The sequence below is a fragment of the Phyllobates terribilis genome, unplaced genomic scaffold (assembly GCF_046119375.1).
Source record: "Phyllobates terribilis strain yellow unplaced genomic scaffold, ASM4611937v1 Scaffold_4__5_contigs__length_816908805, whole genome shotgun sequence".
In the NCBI taxonomy this organism is placed as follows: Eukaryota; Metazoa; Chordata; class Amphibia; order Anura; family Dendrobatidae; genus Phyllobates; species Phyllobates terribilis.
This window is the reverse complement of record NW_027362764.1, coordinates 283994057-284006656: the sequence shown is the minus strand read 5'-3', so window position 1 is coordinate 284006656 and position 12600 is coordinate 283994057. Positions and strand designations below refer to the sequence as shown.

At 39.4% G+C, this 12600-nt stretch overlaps 1 protein-coding gene across 5 annotated transcripts in view; it reads right to left on the bottom strand.

The window, feature by feature from the left end:
- The window catches only part of PDE1C (phosphodiesterase 1C), a 1470255-nt gene that overhangs the window by 359324 nt on the left and 1098331 nt on the right, over positions 1-12600 (bottom strand). The window lies entirely within an intron of this gene.

The following is a 12600-nucleotide window of genomic DNA, read 5'->3' as shown; positions in this document are numbered from 1 at the left end:
GACTGTTAGACAGATTGGCGGGCAAGGAACCTGACGGCTGAGGAGAGTGTTAGCACACAAACAACAACCTTGCACAGGCAACTCCATTTTGGAGGAGGTGCTTACTATAGGGGCAGTCCTCCGGCCATTGGCCGAGGACTCTTTAGGACGGCGCGCGCAGCCCCTTTAAGAGGGAGGGAGCGCGCATGCCCTAAGCACAGTGCCCGGGAAGCTGCGTGCAGTGCGCAACTTAGTAGCAGGAGAACAGAAAGATGCCGGACCAGGACCTCGGCGGTAAGGGGAACGGCGTCTTTGTCCGGCAGGAGGCAGAGACGCCGATGCTACACAGGCTGGGTTTCAAAAAAGCTCCATGATGAAAGGCAAGGAGGTCTTTAACAGGCCCCCAGCTCTGATAGCAACCCACTGTCGACCTGTAATCGCGTCACTAGGGTGCTAATGAGCTCATATAATGATGTGCCCACATGCCGATGCGTTGTTAATGTCGTTCTCAGAGTTTGACAGTAACATTTAACAGGATATCAGTCGCTGATAGAGCTCTGCACCACCCGTGGGTGTTAGAAGCAAGTTCTGGCTGTAACACACAGCCATTATCTGCTGGGTAGGGGGTGAGCTCCATACTCCCACTATCGACTTGCATCTTACATGTACAGCAGCTGTTGCTGCAGAGTTAAAGGGATATCCCTATTCCAGATATTATGGCATAATCATATGATATTTCTTAAATGCTTTGTGGTGGAAGTCTGGGAATTCTTGAAAATATGTAAAAGAATGGGGCTTCCCCATGATGAGATCGCCATCACATCCAAGCAGAGGAAAAAATAAAAGTTTGCTCACACATCTTGTAGGGGAAAATAGCTTCCTGATGCAGTGATGTGAATGCCTATGGCTCTGAAGTAAGGGATGAAAGTACTCTGGATGTTGGGTCACATGCACAAGCGCTTTTCCTCACAATAATATAATAAATGTCCTATATGTTTGTCCTACATAATGATTTATAATCATGTGGCTGCAAACTCTGCATTATATGAATTTGTGTGACCTATCAGATTTGTTACTGGTGGCATATGACGGCAAAGTCTATGATAGGACAGCCCCTGAAACCCAATATACAACTCAGTACGCATGAATAAAATAAGAGGGGACTCTATTAGTGTCACAATCCTAATAAACGGAGAAGGCTAATTTAGGAATAGGACAGGTAATTTGGAATAAGGTAACAGGTAATTTGTAGTGAATAACATAAAACATGTTGTTGACCAAGGCTGTTAGATAAAATAATAGCACAAGGCCAAAGTTACACTCAAATTGTTAAAAATAAATAACAAAGCTGTGATTTATTTCTTGCTTTATATATAAAATTATTATCATATCCTAATATAGTTAAAGTTTTAACCAAGAAAACATATTCTACGTGGGGGTCACTGAAGGTAATCATTTTTCATGTAAGCATGCTGTGTGTAATTCATGAGTGGAAACAGCTGCATAAGTTAACAATCTACATTTTGCAAGTGTTAAGAAAAACTCACACCATTAGGCACTTTTTAGTAATAATTACCATGTTCGAAACTTTCTGTTTATGAAATAACCATATAATGATAAAGTTATTTTGGTCCTTAATAATCAGAAATTAGCAATTTTAACCAGTTCAAGACTGGTCCATTTACGCAGTTAATGCACATTTTAGTTTTTTTTTGTATATGCGGGTTAAAGAGCTGTACATTTTTTTTTCTCTTTCTGATATGCAAATCATTTTTCCATCTTTTATTTTTTATTTATGATACATTAGGCTTAGACTTATTGTTGTTTTCAAACAGTTTTTTTATTTTTATTTTTTGCTGAAAGTAGGAGATATCAGTGGAAGATAAAGGCAATTCGCGCTTGTTTTACACATTTTTATTTTTTTTCTTTATGACCACTAAAATGCATCTTAAAATGTGTTTCGTTTCGGCAACAATTGTTTATATATATTGGACACTTTTTTTGAGGGGCTAGTAATAAAAATTTGAAATGGCTTTTTGTCTATTTATTTTTTACCTACTTTTTTTTAATTTATATTTAAATTCATTCACATTTTGTGCAAAAGTCACAAAAGACCTTTGGGAGGCATTTAAACACTTATTTTTATCTGATTTCCCCTGTAATTGGGGCAGGGACATAAGCCCCAGTCACAATAAAAATGCTGTTTCCTGGCTGCATAGGAGAACTGATTGGGTCTCCTAGGACCCAGCAGCTCCTGCTCCCTCTCGACACACTATAATTATATGACCTCTGGGTCAAGGGGAGGAAGCACCATCAGCACTTCATATTCCTATTACTGTATACACAAGACTTGTTTAGCACTGTGGATTCCGTGATGGAAACGAAAGGTTCGATAAAAAAACACCTATGCCTTCTCTAGTGGGACCACGATCTCATCTGCAGCTGCTCTACTATGCAGTGACAATAGAGAATCTCACTGCAGACTAGAACGTGGACTGCCCAGACATTTAAAGAAGATCTTTCACCAAATTTTTCATGTTGAACTGGACACAGAATGTAATAGTGTCTGCATTGCAGAATAAAATGTTTTTTTGTTTTTTTTTCCTTTTGACTCTCCGTTACGATGATATTAGCAATCATAGTATGTGACACCTAATGAGTTAACGTAATTTAAGTCCAAGTGGGTGTTATCAAAAAGATTTCACTGGGGTGTGTACTTCTTCTCCTCTTATGATGCTGACCAATTATAAGCAGGCAGCAACACTCATAGGAAAAAAGAACACACCCCATCAAAGCTTAGAGCAGATTTCTCAGTGTGTGAAATAAATAAATAATACAGCTCTGATCTCCTGGTCTAACCTCCTGCATGAGTCAGTGTGGAGGGGAGGGGACAGTGCAGCTGAGTTAAGCTGTGTCACATTACAAACCCTTCTATCAGCTCTCCTGATTACTGAGTGTGTTAGTAATCACATTTATGTCTGCTGTGCTGAGGCATCTTGTACTCATTCTGCAATGAGCGTAAATAAGTCCGACATTACATCTCACACTGGAGCAGTCTTTTTTAGGCTCCTTCTGTGGAAGATGCCATGAGACCCTGCTCAGTTCTCACTGCAGTACAAGTTAAGCACATTAGACATTAGTGTGATATTGACACCTTTGAGCTCTCATCTCCAGACAGACAGTGTAGGGAAGGGGTAGGACAAAAGAGGTGACCATGCCAGGAGAAGAGGAGAGCTCATAGAATGGTTTGTAATGTGACACAACTAAACTCAGCTGTGCTACCCCACCCCGCAGAGGAACCTTATCTGAAAGGTGTTAGTCATTTGTGATTTCTCACCATGAATGAGATTAGAACTGAATATCAGAGCTGTCTTTAATGAATTTCACATACTGAGAAATCTGGTCTAAGCTCTGGTGGGCAGTCAGAGATGTGTAAAAACAATTTTTATATATATATATATATATATATATATATATATATATATATATAACCAGGCTTTAAACAAGGGGTTAGTAACAAGAATGAGCAGGTAATTTACAATAACAGTGAACAATCTCCTAAAATAATGTGATGCGCCCTGGCTTGGGAGGCACCACAGCAGTTCTTTAACACTGTGAATGGCCCTAGCGGGGGTTACCGGTTATTCCCGCTAGTCGCAAGTCTTTTTCTAACAAAATTAATTAAATCTAGTTTGGATTTTTCCACTTCCCCCGTCCCCCTCCCAACCTGACATTCTAAACCCCACTGTCCCTGGTACCGTGGAAGATCATTTGAAGTGATGGCCCTGTTCAGCGATGCAGCTCCTCTGTTTCTGCTGGCGTGACTCATCTGACACAGTTCTCTCCTATCTCCTCTTCGCTCGGCCGTTGGAGGCGGTCTCTCGCGCCTTGGATAGCGGGGTCCAGACCTTGTCGGTTGACAGACAATGTCGGGTACTGTAAAGTCACTCAGTACCACAAGCAGATCCTGGCTCTCCTCAGTGGCCGCGGCACTCAGGGGACCTTTGCGGTGAATCCGTCATTTGTTCACCGGCATCCGCCTGTCCTGCCTCACAGGTCTCTGACTCTGACCTGTCAGGCTGGTTTCCTCAGCTCATCCAGCGCACATCTCCTTCTCTCTGCACCTTGGCACCGAAATCACCTCAGGTTTGGCGCGCTCAACCGTTATATATAAAAACTCCTCAATGGACGTCACCTGACTGGGTCTCGCGTTCAAATCTGTTCCCCCTTCAATATTCCTACGGCATCTTGGTTCCGTTTGATTGCGGTCAACCAGAAGTTGACAATAAGGCTTTTTGACTTCTATTACATATTCCTACCTTATTTATTTTATAGTGCACCCTTTATTTACTTAACATGTTAGAATGTTTTTATACATGAAATTGTTATATTAGCCCTATTTACAGGAGAACATTTCATGTTTGGTTATCTCTGTCTCCCTGAGAGCTCATCTGGGGCTGTTTAAAGTTCTCTCCATAGACACTGCACTACTTTATCCTGTCATTTTATACACAGTGCTCCTTAAGTGCTATGTAAACAATGACAGGAAAGACACAATCTATAAAGAGCCACTTCTGACTTCTCTCCAAACCTTCGATTTGTCATGGACAGCTGTGTCCTATACAATTAATAGCACATCCACTATTCTAACATTTGAGCTTCAGAATAAAAAAGACCCTTGATAATTGCATTTAAAAAATACAAAAGCAAACATTAGGAGGATATTAAACAATTCATAAATATAACTTTGTATATTAATAGCTATTTTAAGCATTTTTAATCATATAGGAATAATACAGTAACAATATCTGAACTTACGGGGTTGGTCCGGCACCTAAAACGTCCTCTCTAAATATCTATCGTTACACCCTGATCACTTTTATAATTTGGCTTCTCATTAGTGATGAGCGAGCATACTCGCAAGTACTCGGTACTCGCTCGGAGCTCGCCGAGTACTTGCGAGATGCTCGGGCAGATGCTCGGGTCCCCTCCCTGCATGTTTGGCGCTCTTTAGAGCGCCAATCAATATGCAGGGATTGCCTGCCACTCATTGTAATGCTGCAACCATGGTGCTTGTGGCATTACAATGATTGACTGGCCGCACAGCGTCATCAGGTCTATATCAGACCTGGTGCCGCTGTGCTCGTCACAGTCTCTCCGGAATCAGGCACAGTAGGGAGAGCTGCTGCTGAGCTAGGGAGAGATTTGGTTGTGTATTAGGTAGTGTATGGAGAAAAACCGTACATTACACATATCCATCTTAACAAACAGTCCTTCTGAGGACTAATCCATCTGCAGAGATATCAGGCAGGCAGTGTATATAGGCAGGCAGTATATATAGCAGACTGCAGTGCATATAGCACAAGAGGCTCCATTCCAGTTCTGCCTTCTGCTGCTGTTAGATATTTCTAGACAAAGGCCCAGGTCTCAGGGGCCAGGAATACTTTTTTTTGGATCTTAATCCTCATTATTTGCTTAAAAAGCAATCCAGAGAACACCGTTTTTCTGCGCCATTTGCTTGTTGGCACTGCAGAATGCTGCCAGGTCCTTTCCATATTACAGCGCTAAAAATTCAGCTATTTAAAACTGTGTTTTCTTCATCACACGGATTACATATACGTTTTCAGAAAATACTGCTATTTCTGACCTCCAGTAAAAATAAGTTTCAGTGTGTCAGTGAAGCAATTGACACCAGATTGCTGTTCAAAATAGTTACCTACAGGCCAGGTATTTAAAACCGTGTTTTCTCCATCACACGGATCACATATACGTTTTCAGAAAATACTGCCATTTCTGACCTCCATTAAAAATTTGTTTCAGTGTGTCAGTGAAGATATTGACACCAGATACTGTATATATATATATATATATATATATATATATATATATAGTGGTGCGAAAAAGTGTTTGCCCCTTCCTGATTTCTTATTCTTTTGCTTCTTTGTCACACTTAAATGTTTCAGATCACAAAGCAAATTTAAATACTAGATATAAGATATAAGATAACACAAGTAAACACAGCTATTAGGTTTAGGGGGCAATCGCTTTTTCACACAGGGCCCTATAGTTTTGGATTATTTTTTTCCCTTAATAAAAAAGACCTTCATTTAAAAACAGCATTTTGTGTTTACTTGTGTTATCTTTGTCTAATATTTACATTTGTTTTGTGATCTGAAACATTTAAGTGTGACAAACATGCAAAACAATAAGAAATCAGGAAGGGGGCAAACACTTTTCACGCCACTGTGTGTGTATATATATCAGAACGTTTCTCAGACAACCATTAATAACCTTAGTATTAACAGCATGCCAAGGCATGTAAGTTCATGTATTTCTGTATGTATTTTTGTATTATATACAGTGGGAAAAATAAGTATTAGATACACTGATGATTTTGCAAGTTTTCCAACCTACAAAGAATGGAGAAGTCTGTAATTTTTATCGTAGGTACACTTCAACTGTGAGAAAAAGAATCTTAAAAAAAATCCAGAAAATCACATTGTATGATTGTTACATAATTAATTTGCATTTTACAGCATGAAATAAGTATTTGGTACAAAAGAAAAACAGAATTAATATTTGGTATAGAAACCTTTGTTTTCAATTACAGAGGTCATACGTTTCCTGTAGTTCTTGACTCAGTTTTCATACACTGCAGCAGGGATTTTCGCCCACTCCTCCTTACAGATCTTCTCCAGATCTTTCAGGTTTTGAGGCTGTCGCTGGGTAACATTGAGTTTCAGCTCTCTCCAAAGATTTTCTATTGAGCTCATGTCTGGAGACTGGCTAGGCCACTCCAGGACCTTGAAATGCTTCTTACGGAGCCACTCCTTAGTTGCCCTTGCTGTGTGTTTTGTGTCATTGTCATGCTGGAAGACCCAGCCACGACCCATCTTCAATGCTCTTACTGAAGGAATGAGGTTGTTGGCCAAAATCTTGCGATACATGACCCCATCCATTCTCCCTTCAATATGGTGTGGTTGTCCTGTCTTCTTTGCAGAAAAGCACCCCCAAAGTATAATGTTTCCCCCACCATGCTTCACGGTTGAGACAATGTTCTTAGGGTTGTACTCATTCTTCTTCCTCCAAACACGACAAGTGGAGTTGATACCAAAAAGTTCTATTTTGATCTCATCTGATCACATGACCTTTTCCCATGCCTCCTCTGGATCATCTAGATGGTCACTGGTGAACTTCAAATGGGCCTGGACATGTGCTGTTGTGAATGGTGTAGATGTTATTAACGGTAATATTTGAGACTGTCATCCCAGCTTTCTTAAGGTCATTTACCAGATCTTCCCATGTAGTTTTGGGCTGATACCTTTCTCAGAATCATCCTTACCATACAAGATCTTACATGCATGCCCAGACCGAGGAAGATTGACAGTCATCTTGTTTGTTTCTTCCATTTTCTAATAATTGTGCCAACAGTTGTTGCTTTTTCACAAAGCTGTTTGCCTATTGTCTTGTAGCACATTGCAGCCTTGTGCAGGTCTCCAATTTTGTCCTTAGACAGCTCTTTAGTCTTGGCCATGGTGGAGAGGTTTGAGTGTGATTGATAAAGTATGTGGACATCTTTTATACAGGTAACAAGTTCAAACAGGTGCAATTAATACAGGTAATGAGTGCAGAATAGGAGGGCTTCTTAAAGAAAAACTAATAGGTCTGTGAGAGCCAGAATTCCTGCTGGTTGGTAGGTGATCAAATACTTATTTCATGCAATAAAATGCAATTTATTTATTTAAAAATCATACAATGTGATTTTCTGCTTTTTTATTTTTAGATTATGTCTCTCACAGTTGAAGAGTATCTACGAGAAAAATTACAGACCTTTCCATTCTTTGAAGTTGGGAAACTTGCAAAATCGTCAGTGTATCAAATACTTATTTTCCCCACTGTGTGTATATATATATATATATATATATATATATATATATATATATATATATATATACATATATATACATGAGATGTCTTGAAACTTTGACTGTTCAGTTACCTTAATACCCATAATAATTCATAATGCATTATTAGTATGATTTCATGAGAAGTAATATTTCAGTCACTCATTTTATACAGTACTGTGCAAGACCTTCAGAAGAGTGTGTAAAAAATGATGCAAAGAAAGGAAAGTTTTCAAAAATAGAAGTGTTAATTTTATCAATTAACAAATTTCAAAGTGAATGAACGAAAGAGAAATCTAAATCAAATCATTCATTATTTGGTGTGGACACTCTTTGCCTTCAGAACAGCATCAAAGCATCAGTTCTTCCTGGTACACTTACACATAGTTTTCGAAGGAACTCGGCAGGGAAGTTATTCCAAACATCTTGAAGAAAAAAACACAGATCCTCTGTGGATGTAGGCTTGTGCACATCCTTATTTCTCTTTATGTAGAAATACTTGATGATGTTAAGACCAGGACTTATTGATCTTCCTTACGCTCAGTATAGATCTTAATGACATAGGCTGTATGGTATGTTTGGTGTCGTTGTCCTGCTGTAGAATAATTTTTAAGATAGTCAAATGCCTCACTGATGGTATTGCATGATGGATAAGTATCCGATTGTATTTCCCAACATTGAGGACACCAAGAAATGGATAAGTTTAAAGACTGCAGACGCAGTAGCCGAGGAAATTTAATGCAGCAGATTAAAGACACATCATGATTTCCTCCTTTTGAAATCGGAAGATGGCCAACTGTGCCATCAGCTCAGAACGGACCGGAACCAAAGGGACTCAGCCACATCCATGCATCTACATACTGTTCAGAGAATACTGGCTCAAAGTAGTATTCACAAAAGAATTATAGCTAAATACAAACTTTTAACATAGAAGCAAGACCAAGTCACTCAACTATGCACGAAAATATATAAAACTGGAAGCAGAAAAATGGCAGCATGTTCTCTCTACTGATGAGATAAAATTTGAAATATTTAGCTTCAGCAAAAAAAAAGTTTTCTTGCTGAAGCACTGGTAAAATAATGAGTGTCTGTAGGCAACAGAGAAGCACGGTGGAGGTACCCTGCAAATTTTAAAGCTGCATTTTAGCAAATGTTGATGGGATTTGGTTAAGAGTCATGGTTTCCTCATTAATGAGACATACAGGCAGCTACTAATCCAACATGAGAGGCATTAGATGGACTCCAAATTAATACTGCTGCAGGACAACAATTTAAAACACTACCTCTTGAAGCTCATCAAGAGAATGCCAAGAGTGTGCAAAGCAGTCATCAAAGCAAAAGGTGGCTACTTTGAAGAACCTAGAATATAAGACATATTTTCAGTTGTTTCACACTTTTTTGTTAAGTATATAATTCCACATGTGTTAATTCATAGTGTTGATGCCTACAGTGTGAATGTACAATTTTCATAGTCATGAAAATACAGAAAAATCTTTAAATGAGAAGGTGTGTCCAAACTTTTGGTCTGTGCTGTATACACATACACACAAACACACACTCTGCTGTATTCCCTTAATATATGCACACATTCATACATCTTGCTTACCATTCATGCATTATATTATAGTAGACATTATTAGTATGATAGGGCTAGTAGGTAATAATCTTTTTTGTCAGGGCCGCTGTTCTTGTGGTTTGTGTTACTTCAATACACTATATGAGAGACTTGCCTACAGTAGTGTCCTGTACAGAATGTTATGCTGAGGCTGTGTGTGAAGCTGGGGTTAAAGTAAGGGTATGAGCCCACGATCAGGAATAGCAGCATTTTGGACGCAGCTCACCTGCGCTGCATCCAAAGCACTGCGTTCTACGATACAAGCACAGTGTATGGATTTATAGAAATTCCAGGCCCACTGTGCTTCTATTTGACGCTGCGTAAACTCACCCGCGGTGTAGGTTTACGAGCCACCACATGTTAATTTCTGTTGTGGAGACACTAGTCTCTGCAACAGAAATTTCCACAATAGAATGTAATGGATGCGGTAAATCCGCATTGTTCAATGAACACATGCGGATTTAACTGTGTGATTGAATGCAGCATTCTGGACGCAGCAAAAATACGCTCCGTCAAAAATGCTGCTATTTCCTGATCACGGGCACATAGCCTAAGAGGGGTTTGGCTGTAGTTACTTATGGTTTGCTCAATGTTAGCTTGCAGTCCAGCACAGGAGCTGATGGGAAATGTAGTCAGAAGGGAGATGAGGATTCTGAAAAGAAAGTGATGACTGTGATAACAGAGCAAATGATAGGGCACAGCAAGTGAAGAAGAAAGACATAAAACAAAATGACAATTGGCAGAGAAGGCACAGGGGAACTTTAGAGACATTATCCTTAAGCATTTATCAGGGAGAACAGTAACTGAGTTAGGTAAGTGGACAACATTTTTAACATGTCTATTTTTGATTTCCATAATTCCATAACTTTTCCTTTTTGTGTTGCAATTCAATTTAAATGTTAATTTTTATATATATACAGTGTATATATATATATATATATATATATATATATATATATATATATATATATATATTTACATACATACAGTATGTACATACACACATAAGTACAGTTATGGCCGAAAGTGTTGGCACCCTTGTAATTGTTCCAGAAAATGTATTTCTCCCAGAAAATTATTGCAATTACAAACGTTTTGTGATACACATGTTTCTTTCATTTATGTGTATTGGAACAACACGAAAAAATGGAAAATTGGACATAAGTTCACACAATCCCCAAAAATGGGCTGGACAAAATTGTTGCCACATGTCCAAGATTGTGGGTAAACAACTTTGTTTCAAGCATGTGATGCTTGTTCAAACTCACCTGTGGCAAGTAATAGATATGGGCAATATGAAAATCACACCTGAAGTCAGAAGAAAAGGGGAGAAGTTGACTCAATCTTTGCATTGTGTGTCTGTGTGTGCCATACTAACTATGGAGAATGGAAAGAGGAGAAGAGAACTATCTGAGGACTTTAGAACCAAAATTGTTGAAAAATATCATTAATCGCAAGGTTACAAGTCCATCTCCAGAGATCTTGATGTTCCTTTGTCCACGGTGTGCAACATAATCAAGAAGTTTATAACCCATGGCACTGTAGCTAATCTCCTTGGACGTGGACGGCAGAGAAAAAATGATGAAAGGTTGAAATGCATGAAAGATTGAGAAAGCATCTTGTGAACAGATGAGACCAAGATAGAGCTTTTTGGTAAAACACATCATTCTACTGTTTACCAAAAATGCAATAAGGCCTATAAAGAAAAGAACACAGTACCTATAGTCAAATATGGTGAATGTTCAAAGATGTTTTGGGGTTGCTTTGCTGCCTCTGGCACTGGGTGCCTTGACTGTGTGCAAGACATTATGAAATATGAAGATTACAAATGGATTTTGGGTCGCAATGTAGTGCCCAGTGTCCGAAAGCTAGGTTTGCGTCCTAGATCATGAGTCCTCCAGCAGTACAATGACCCCAAACATACTTCAATAAGCACCCAGAAATGAATGGAAACAAAGTGCTGGAGAGTTCTGAAGTGGACAGCAATGAGTCCGAATCTAAATCCCATTGAACACCTCTGGAGAAATCTTAAAACTGCTGTAGGGAAAGCCACCCTTCAAATATGAGAGACCTGAAGCAGTTTGCAAAAGGAGAGTGGTCCAAAATTCCAGTTGAGAATTGTAAGAAGCTTGTTGATGGTTATAGAAATTGATTTTGAATGCAGTTATTTATTTCAAAGAATGTGCAAAGAAATATTAAGTTGAGGGTGCCAACAATTTTGTCAGTTTTTTTGTGTTGTTCCAATGCATATACAGGAAATGAACATGTGTATAACAAAACGTGTAATTGCAATAATTTTCTGGGAGAAATACTTCATTTTCTGGAACTATTTCAAGGGTGACAACACTTTTGGCCATGATTTTATATACAATGCTCAAAAAAATAAAGGGAACACTTAAATAACACATCCTAGATCTGAATGAATGAAATATTCTCATTGAATACTTTGTTCTGTACAAAGGTGAATGTGCTGACAACAAAATCACACAAAAATCATCAATGGAAATCAAATTTATTAACCAATGGAGGCCTGGATTTCGAGTCACCCCCAAAATTAAAGTGGAAAAACACACTACAGGCTCATCCAACTTTGATGTAATGTACTTAAAACAAGTCAAAATGAGGCTCAGTATTGTGTGTGGCCCCCACGTGCCTGTATGACCTCCCTACAATGCCTGGGCATGCTCCTGATGAGGTTGCGGATTGTCTCCTGTGGGATCTCCTCCCAGACCTGGACTAAAGCATCCGCCAACTCCTGGACAGTCTGGTGGATGGAGCGAGAAATGATGTCCCAGATGTGCTCAATCGGATTCAGGTTTGGGGAATGGGTGGGCCAGTCCATGGCTTCAATGCCTTCATCTTGCAGGAACTGCTGATACACTCCAGCCACATGAGGTCTGGCATTGTCCTGCATTAGGAGGAACCCAGGGCCAACCGCACCAGCATATGGTCTCACAAGAGGTCTGAGGATCTCATCTCGGTACCTAATGGGAGTCAGTCTACCACTGGCAAGCATATGGAGGGCTGTGCGGCCCTCCAAAGAAATGCCATCCCCACACCATTACTGACCCACTGCCAAACCGGTCATGCTGAAGGATGTTG